This window comes from Dasypus novemcinctus, chromosome 10 (genome assembly GCF_030445035.2).
Source record: "Dasypus novemcinctus isolate mDasNov1 chromosome 10, mDasNov1.1.hap2, whole genome shotgun sequence".
Taxonomy (NCBI): Eukaryota; Metazoa; Chordata; class Mammalia; order Cingulata; family Dasypodidae; genus Dasypus; species Dasypus novemcinctus.
In genome coordinates, this window is record NC_080682.1 from 15,176,982 (window position 1) to 15,186,239 (window position 9,258).

General features: G+C 37.3%; 1 long non-coding RNA gene across 1 annotated transcript; it reads left to right on the forward strand.

Moving 5' to 3' along the window:
* The first annotated feature begins 1,402 nt into the window (after nt 1-1,402).
* Nucleotides 1,403-7,816, forward strand: LOC139439797 (uncharacterized). The gene is made up of 2 exons (XR_011649902.1): nt 1,403-1,938; nt 3,275-7,816. It is a non-coding gene; the product is annotated as an uncharacterized lncRNA (long non-coding RNA).
* Nucleotides 7,817-9,258: the final 1,442 nt, after the last annotated feature.

The window sequence follows — 9,258 nt, forward strand, 5'->3', positions numbered from 1 at the left end:
TTCAGGTTTTTCTGCTACCTTCTTGCCCTTTTCTGGAACTGCTATAATGTACATGTTTTTTCACCTCATGATAACTCTGTTAGTATTTTAGTGTATATCCCTACTGACTTTTAAAATTATATAACAATGATTTTTATATAAATGGGATCCTAGTCTACACACTGCTTTATTAGTTGCTTTTTTAGTATAGCTATTTTTAAAGAAGGTTTAGTTTACATAAATTTTGCATCTAAAATAGGGGATTTCTATATATCTCACACCCTCCCCCTCCTACACTTATCCCCATTAACAACATTTTTCATTACTGTGGTACATTTGTTGTAGTTCTTGAGCACATGGCAGTATTGCTACATACATGGTCTATATTTTATATCATGGTTTTCACTTTGCATTGCAGAGTTATATAGGTTTTGACAAAATGTATAATGGCCTGTATCCATCATTGCAAATGTCATGCAGAGCGATTCCAATATCCCCCAAATGCCCCATGTTAAACCTTGTCTCCCCTCTTCCTCCCACGAGAAGCTCTGGTGACCACTGTCTTTATATCAATGTTACAAGTTCTTTCATTACTAGAGTAATAAGTTTACTTTACTCCATAGCTGCATCACCCCCTTATGTGTGTTCATTCCTCAGTCTGTGATTTGGGGGATGGTGCTTCCAATTGAGAGTGTGCTTTGAATCCATGGGGCAATAGGTGAAATTACCTAGCTTGCAGTTGCAGATATTCTCTGGTTTTGGGGATGGGTGTTGTACATCATCATTGTCTTGTTATTTGTCCTGGGTGAGTCTAATGAATTGGAGGGTAGGTTAAAGGAGGCTGGCTGTAACTCTGCTGAGATTCAGGGCTCAATCAGCATAAGAACAACCAGAAGATTTAAGTCGCCATGACACATATTTAATAGGTAGAGTGCTAATTATACGCACAAAAAAGGGACATAAAAACAATGTATAGGAAAATTATAAATGGGTCCAACTCCAAAACATTAGGGAGGATAGGTTATCATATATTCCAAGGTAAGGCCCACTGACAGAGTGGGTTGTCTGCTCTACCTATAGGGTCCAGATGTCTCCAGAGCCCTCAGAAGACCCCTGTTTGAGGCACTGTTTCCTGTGGCAGTGAGAGCCTCCTAAGTCATGAATAAGCATAACCTCTGAAATGACCTGACTGACTTTGAGATCTCTTAGCCATAAAAACTCATTTGTATTTAATATTTCCCCTTTTGGTCAAGGTCTTTTCATAAAAACATCACAAGTTGGAGATTGGTAATAATCCCTTGGTGCCAGGGAAGCTCATCCTTAGGAGTTCTTTCCCACACCATGGGGAAGGTAGTGAGTTTATATGCTGAGTATGGCATAGAGGCCTAGAGCACCAGGAGGCTTTCAGGAGGTAACTTGTGGGAAACAAAGGCATGTTGTTTCCATGGAAGCAAGTTACTTCCTTGACCGCTGAGTCAAGCTGTCCCTTATGATTATCCGTGCGGAGCACAGTCTTGGCTGGGTAAGCACACCTGCAGGCAGAACAATACATAGAACAGAACAACCTGGGTAACAGGATTTATGAGTATAGTTACTGATTCTTATAATAATAGTTCCAGTAAAGTTTGTTGGGTTTTCATCAATCACTAGTTAATATAGCATGAGGTAAGGGTAATAGGTAACTTGATTTTTTGCTGAATGTCACGTAGGTTAGGGGTATATATACTAGCCCCCCAACTCAATAAACTTGTCTGATGAGCTTGAGAAATCAATGCTCTCAGATCCCCTGAACCCAATCTTTCTTTGTCTTTCATTCCCGATACCTCGGGTCACCGAACAAGACTCCGACAGGTGGCGCCCAGACGTGGGGCCCGAGGCAGAGGATTCATCAAGACATGGCAGCGTAGGATCTTCCACCTCTGGATCGGGAACGCGGAAAGCTGAAAAGCCTTTTTTAAGGTAAGGAGCGTCGAAATTAATTAACCCGGGTAAATTGCTGCTTCATATTATTAAGTTTTGCTTTCCGTTAGCATCAGGGTATGGGTGATCAACCAGGACGCTTGGAAGAATATTCACAGGTTTTGAAAACACTGTTGCACAGTGTAGGCGTCACAGTTAAGACTGCAGATTTGTTAGAATTGTTTGCTTTGGTTCAAAAGCATTGTTATTGGTTTCAACCGCAAGGAAAGAATTTGATGAATGTTAAGCAGTGGAGGCAAGTAATGAAAGAATTGAGGAGAGCATATCAGAAAGGAGAGAATATACCGGTATCAGTTTGGGCCTTAGGACAGCATATTGCTGCTGCATTAGATCCTTTGCAGTCTGACGAAGAGGAAGAGATTGTTCTTTTCTCAAGGGAGGAAATGGCTATGAATGATACAGGTAAAGATAGGAATTCGGAGGAGGAACAGGAAGAAGAGGAGTTATTTGAAGTTAGAGACACAAATCCATTCTTAACTAAATCCATGTCGGAGCTAAATATTTCTAAGGTAAACATATATCCTAATTTGACTCATGAGGTTCCTTCTGCACCTCCAGAACCTGGAAAAGTACCTAGTGGACTTTTCTCTATGGACATGCCTTATGTTCGTAGCAGCTTTAAGCCAAATCCTGTGCCTGTTACTCCATTAATGAGATGTCTTTTACTGGGATCTAGTCAAGGTGAGCCTCTGGCTATGCAAGCTATAGCAGCTTTTCCTGTAACTATTCAACAAATTCCTCCTGATGCTGGACACCCACAAGGGGGTGTCAAGTTTCATCCTGAGCCAAAAACTTTTAAACTATTGAAAGATTTAAAACGGGCAAAGATACTAAATAATGTCCTTGTTAGTGAAATCAGGCTTGTAAGAAAACTCTCTGTTAAAGTCTTAACTAATATAAGGAAACTGTTCTGGCAGCAACTCTGCAACCCCCCTGCTGTCTACATGACAATGTAGCTGTGGGCTAGTGGGGGTTAATAGAGTTAAGCCACTGAAAAAAGAGAAAAACAGGGCAACATTGGTGTTCTGTTTTATTTCCATGCTAATTCTAATTGGGCTTATTTAACCAAGATAATAAAATTAGTACAAAATTTTTATCAAGGTTTAAAAAGGAATTTTCAGTTTTAAATCAATAGTTTACTCCTGAACTTCAAGTCTCAGTATAGTCTTACAGAGTAATAATCCAAAAATGTGTGTTAACGGTCTGTCTAAACTGCTAAATTACAGTTTTAACTACATTTATGCTGCTCAAGTTATCTTAACTGATTGCTGATAACTAATAAAAATGTTTCCAAGCACAAGCTTGCATGTTACAGGAAACATGGATTCCAGAAGAAATCTGAAGAAGTGATATTTAAAATGTGATATAATGGAGAGCTTAAAAGCAGCTATACCAAGAAAGTAAGAATTTTGAGTTAACTGTAAACTGTATGTTTCTGTTACTGTGTTGTGATTGTTCTGTGTTTGTTCGTTCAATGTCAGTGTATATTTTGATACCTCCAGATGGTAATATAAATAAAAATTTATAAAAGAGCTCTATTCAAATGGCCAAAAATGAAATAAGCGCTTATATTAATACATAAGTTTAAATGTTGATAAGATCTCTACAATGATAAAAATTGTGAGTCTTGATTAACAAAATTACTATAAGTCTTTTTATAAAAAGTTGTTCTTGCCTAGATTGAAATGAATAGCTTATTTTTCTTCACAGGATAATATGAAGGATGTAAAACTTAAATGAATATTAAAAAGGTTAAAAGTTTGTGAGAATGCTAATTGAAATTTAATAAGTTTTTGCAAAAAAGTGTGTTCTGCCCTAAAGTAGGATGGCTAATTTTCATAAACTCTTGGAACTTAAATGCATGTGGCAAGTTATAGAAAAAGTATTGTGGTAACTTTAAGTAAAAAAAAAATATATATATATATATATACATACACATATATATATAAGTTGAATAAAAGGTGTTTTAAAGTGTTATAAAATTAACAAGTTTTTTCTTTCCTTTAACCCTCTGTTAATTAAAGTTGTATGAGTAAAAGGTTTCTATAAATGCTTAAAAGTGTATAAAGTTACCAATATTTCAGCATAATATTAAAAAGAAAAGTACAATGTGGTTAATTATGGTTTTAATTATTATAAAAGAGTGTGTGTCACAGAAACAGCCTCTTATCATAGATTAAAGTAACACTGTAGTATGCAGCAATCCCAAACACTGCTAGTTGCAAAAAGTTAATGTCCAGCTGTGTTGCTATCACTTTGTTTTAAAACTTGCTAAGACTTTCTTTAGTGTCTTCTTAGACAAATCAAGCCAGCTGCATTCCTCTATCTGTAAAAAATGCAACAATAAACTTCTGCGGTGCTTTTCAGGGCTATGTGCATAGCCCAACTATCTTGTACAGTATTTATTATAGTAATAGTAATAAAAAAGCAGCATAAGTTACTTCTCAAAAGGAACAGGCTTGGCAGACTCCATTCATGTCTGCTCAGCGTACTGAACTTGCTGCCATCATTAAGGTGTTAACAATATTTAAGGAAGCTTTGAATATTGTTTCTGATTCTGAATATGTATGCCTTACTATTAAGCATATTGAAACGGCTCATATCTTTGTTACTGATGAATTATCTCAACTTTTTGCTGATTTGCAACATCTCATTAGATTAAGACATCATCCTATTTACATTACACATATACATTCTCATACATCTTTGCCTGGTCCTGTGACAGCAAGTAAAGCTCGAGCTGATTTATTAGTGGGGTGTTTACAAAGTGCTCGTGATTACCATGCTTTAACTCACATTAATGCTACAGGCCTGCGAAATAAATATCAAAAGCTTACTAGACCACAAGCACAGGAAATTATTCGTACTTGTCCGACCTGTGGACCACTGACAGCAGTGCCTTTTCAGGCTGGAACTAATCCCAGAGGCCTGACTCCTAATCAGTTATGGCAGATGGATGTTACTCACATTCCATCCTTTAGTAAACTACAATATGTTCATGCTTGTATTAACACTTATTCTCATTTCATTTGGGCTACTGCTCAAAGTGGGGAACAGTTTCATCATGTTCGCTCACATCTCTGGTCTGCTTTTGCTGTGATGGGATGCCCTCTAAAAATTAAAACTGATAATGGACCTTCTTACATTAGTAAATCTTTTGCTTCTTTTTGTAAAAAATATGCTATTGAACATGTTACCGGCATTCCCCATAATCCTACAGGTCAAGCTATTGTTGAAAGATGTCATCATACTCTCAAGACTATGCTTTTAAAACAAAAAGGGAGAGATGATGGTATGATATCACCTAAAGATCAATTGGCTAAAGCTTTATTTACCTTAAATTTTCTTAACGTTTATGATTCTATGACACAAGCTGAATGTCATTTTGGACATTCTCAAAAATCCACAGAAATTGCAGAATCTGAGAATCAACCAGTATTTTGGAAAGATGTTTTAAGTAATGAATGGAAGAAAGGCAGGGTTAAAGTATGGGGGTGAGGTTATGCTCTTATCATTTCAGAAAATGGAGAAGAAATCTGGCTTCTGGCAAAAAGGATTAAACCTAGGACTGAAGAAGTGGAGTCTTCTACACATGTGGATCCTACTGATAGTGAGTGAAACCGGCAATGGTAATGGTAATTACACATATTGGGCTTATATCCCTAATCCCCCATTACTTCGAGTGTTAACCTGGAAAGATCCTTCTTTTCCTGTCTATTTGAATAAAACTATTATATTTCCTGGACCCGTGGATGATAGGTTACCACTTAAGCCACGAGAAGGACAAAGGATTTATAATCTCCTTCTTCCATTTGATTTCTGACCTCTTTGCATTGGCAATCGCCTACCATGTATGGCTGTGAAAAATAGAACTATGATCAATTTTAGCCATAATAATACTAAATCTTTAGCAACTTTATTCCCATCTTATCAATACCAAGAATATAAGTATCCAAGTTATAGTTGTCCTAAGAGGAATGCTGGTGATATGCAAAGATGGTATGAATGCCATATGGGAAGAGGATCTGTCATTTTTAATGATTCCTATGGAATAGTTTGGGAAAGTGCCCCTATGGGGAATCCCAACAAATATAAGGGCAGATTTATTTGGTATGGTATAAATAGCTTGGGACAACAAATTAGTAATATGCAGTATCCCTTTCATGATTCCCTTGATTTGGATGAAAAAATAATTTTTACCAAAAATAATAGTGATTGGAAAAATATAGGGAAATGGGTTCCTCTTCCATGGTGTAATAGCACTGGAATCCATGATCAAAAACAAATATGGAAAGTCTTCTTAGGAGTGGCATCTACTTCTGAATGGAAAGGTAATAAAAGTATGGATGGACAATATTTACAATTAGATCAAATTCATCATTTTCAATCATGTGTCAGAAATTCACATGTGTTTGTGGTAGGGAAGGCTACCATTACTGAAAATGCTTTATTTTATAAGGATGGCGTTTTGTATACTTGCCTGTCTGAGAATATTTTACAGAATGGAGATATTATCACCATGGCTCGCCAAAGACGAGGAGTGTGGATCCCAGTGCAAATGAATCGGATGTGGCAGTCATCACCTGAAAGTCATCTTTTCCACCTGGCTCAAGGACTGTTGAAACGATCTAAGAGATTTCTGGGACTTCTCATAGCTGGCATTCTTGGCCTCATTGGTGTCATCACTGCCGCTGCCACTGCTGCTGTTGCATTGCATGAGACGGTGCAGACCCAGCAATACGTGCATGATTGGCACAAGAATGCAAGTGACTTATGGCGTAGTCAAGAGCACATTGATGAAGGACTTAATAACAGAGTTAGTGATTTGGAATCTGCTGTTTTACACTTAGGAGATCAAGTTTATAATTTAAATTTGTTAAGAGGATTGAAATGTGATTGGAATGAAAGTAATTTTTGTATTACTCCTTTGGATTATAACATGTCTATGTTTCAATGGAATAAGATCAGAAATCATTTGTTAGGACATAAAAGAAATATGTCATTAGAAATTGAGGAATTACAGAAAAGGATTTTAGAAATGTCTCATAATCAGATATAAGTAGATATAGTGATAAGGACATCTTTAATGATTTGATTTCACATTTAAATAAGTTTAATCCTGTTGATTGGTGGAAATCTCAACATTTCTTATCTGCCTTAGGAATAGGGATATGTGTCTTAATCCTGTTGCTCATGGTTGTCGCTTGCCTGGGAAAAGGTGTTTGCCAGAGATTGCACCGTGTGGACACCATGGGACAAGCAAACAACATAGTACTTGCTAAAACTCTACAATAGTACCCCGAAGTCAGTGCGCTTGGCTGGTAGTCAGTGACGGGCAACTTGGCTAGCCTTTCAGTCAACCTAAGGCAGGGACGTGGCCTTTCGCTGCCACGCTTCCCCATGACGGGTAAGGCTGATTGCGCATAGCCTCGACCTAAGACAGACACAGTCACCCTGACTAAAACAAAAAGGGGGAAATGTGGGAAACAAAGGCATGTTGTTTCCATGGAAGCAAGTTACTTCCTTGACCGCTGAGTCAAGCTGTCCCTTATGATTATCCGTGCGGAGCACAGTCTTGGCTGGGTAAGCACACCTGCAGGCAGAACAATACATAGAACAGAACAACCTGGGTAACAGGATTTATGAGTATAGTTACTGATTCTTATAATAATAGTTCCAGTAAAGTTTGTTGGGTTTTCATCAATCACTAGTTAATATAGCATGAGGTAAGGGTAATAGGTAACTTGATTTTTTGCTGAATGTCACGTAGGTTAGGGGTATATATACTAGCCCCCCAACTCAATAAACTTGTCTGATGAGCTTGAGAAATCAATGCTCTCAGATCCCCTGAACCCAATCTTTCTTTGTCTTTCATTCCCGATACCTCGGGTCACCGAACAAGACTCCGACAGTAACTCTTAGGCAGTATATAATACTATAAAAATTTTCAATTTCACAAAAACAGGGTTCACAAGTACAAGCATCAATATCAAGGGCCTGACATATTGGTCTGTCCTCCTTTGCCAGGCACTGCCCATGTACTCTAGGATTCTTGCCACTGTATTAGAGAATGTAGCAGGACTCCCCAGAATGGGAATTCAAAATTCTTTCAGTTATTGTGTGGGTGTCCACCCACAGAGACCACACCCCATGAGCATATGAACACATTCGTATTACACAGGGGCATGCCTTAGGTCTATAATGTAAATGTTGATACAATTTATGGTGTCCCAAAACTCCCTGAGGCTCCATTCATTTTTCTTCTTTTTTTTTCTTTCTGTTCTTCAGACTGGATCATCTCTATTCTATATTCTTACTTGCCATTTTGTCTTATCAAATCTCTTGAGTTCTTCTAGTGAATTTTTTTTTTTACCTCAGTTACTGTACTTTTCAACCTGAAAATTTTCATTTGGTCCATTTGTGTTGCTGTTCTTTTTAGGTGAGTCATTGCTCTCATCGTTTCTTTCATTTGTTCTTGGTTTCCTTTAGTTCTTCAAAGTCTATTTTTGCTAAGTCCAACATTTTTCTTCCACTGACCCTGTGAGACTATCTCTACTGTATTTTTTTTCTATTTACTGTATTTTTCAAGTGAATGAATCATTCTTACCTATTTCTTTGCACATGCCATAATATTTTGTTGTTGAATCTGGGAATTTCAGAAAACATGTTATGGCAACTAGGATTTTGATCGCCCCTTGGCCCCTTGAGAGTAGTTGCTATTGCTGTTTTTTTTAGTGTGCATGTGAGTTGTTTAAACTAGTTTTGTGGAATCTGTTTCCCTTGTAGTGTATGGCCTTTCAGTTATATATATATATTATAATATATATGTATGTATTCACTCATATTATATATATACACTAATATGTTGCTTTTTTTATTTTTATTTTTCACTTTTAAGCCTGTCTTCCTAGGTTTCCAAACATATTGTCAGTATCAGTGGCCAATCAATGATTAGTCAGAAGTTATGTTTAAATACCATGAACCACTAAACTTACATCCTTTGCCAATATACCCTGAGAAATTAACCCAAACTATAGGCAGTTTAAAAGTTTGACCCAATGTTTACCTTGTTGTGTAAAGGCCTCCTAATTAGCCAGAGATGAGTGGCTCATTAGAGACCTCTCCAATCTCCTTAGTGTATGCATAACCTCACATAGGAGTACAATCTTCTGGACCACTAAGGATGAGTAAAATATAATCAAAGCCCACTTTGACTGCCTTATTCTCTGGATATCCCTGTTAAATATCCAGCTGGTCTGCTGGCCAATTTTGCCCCATGTGATCACAGGCAGGTTATGT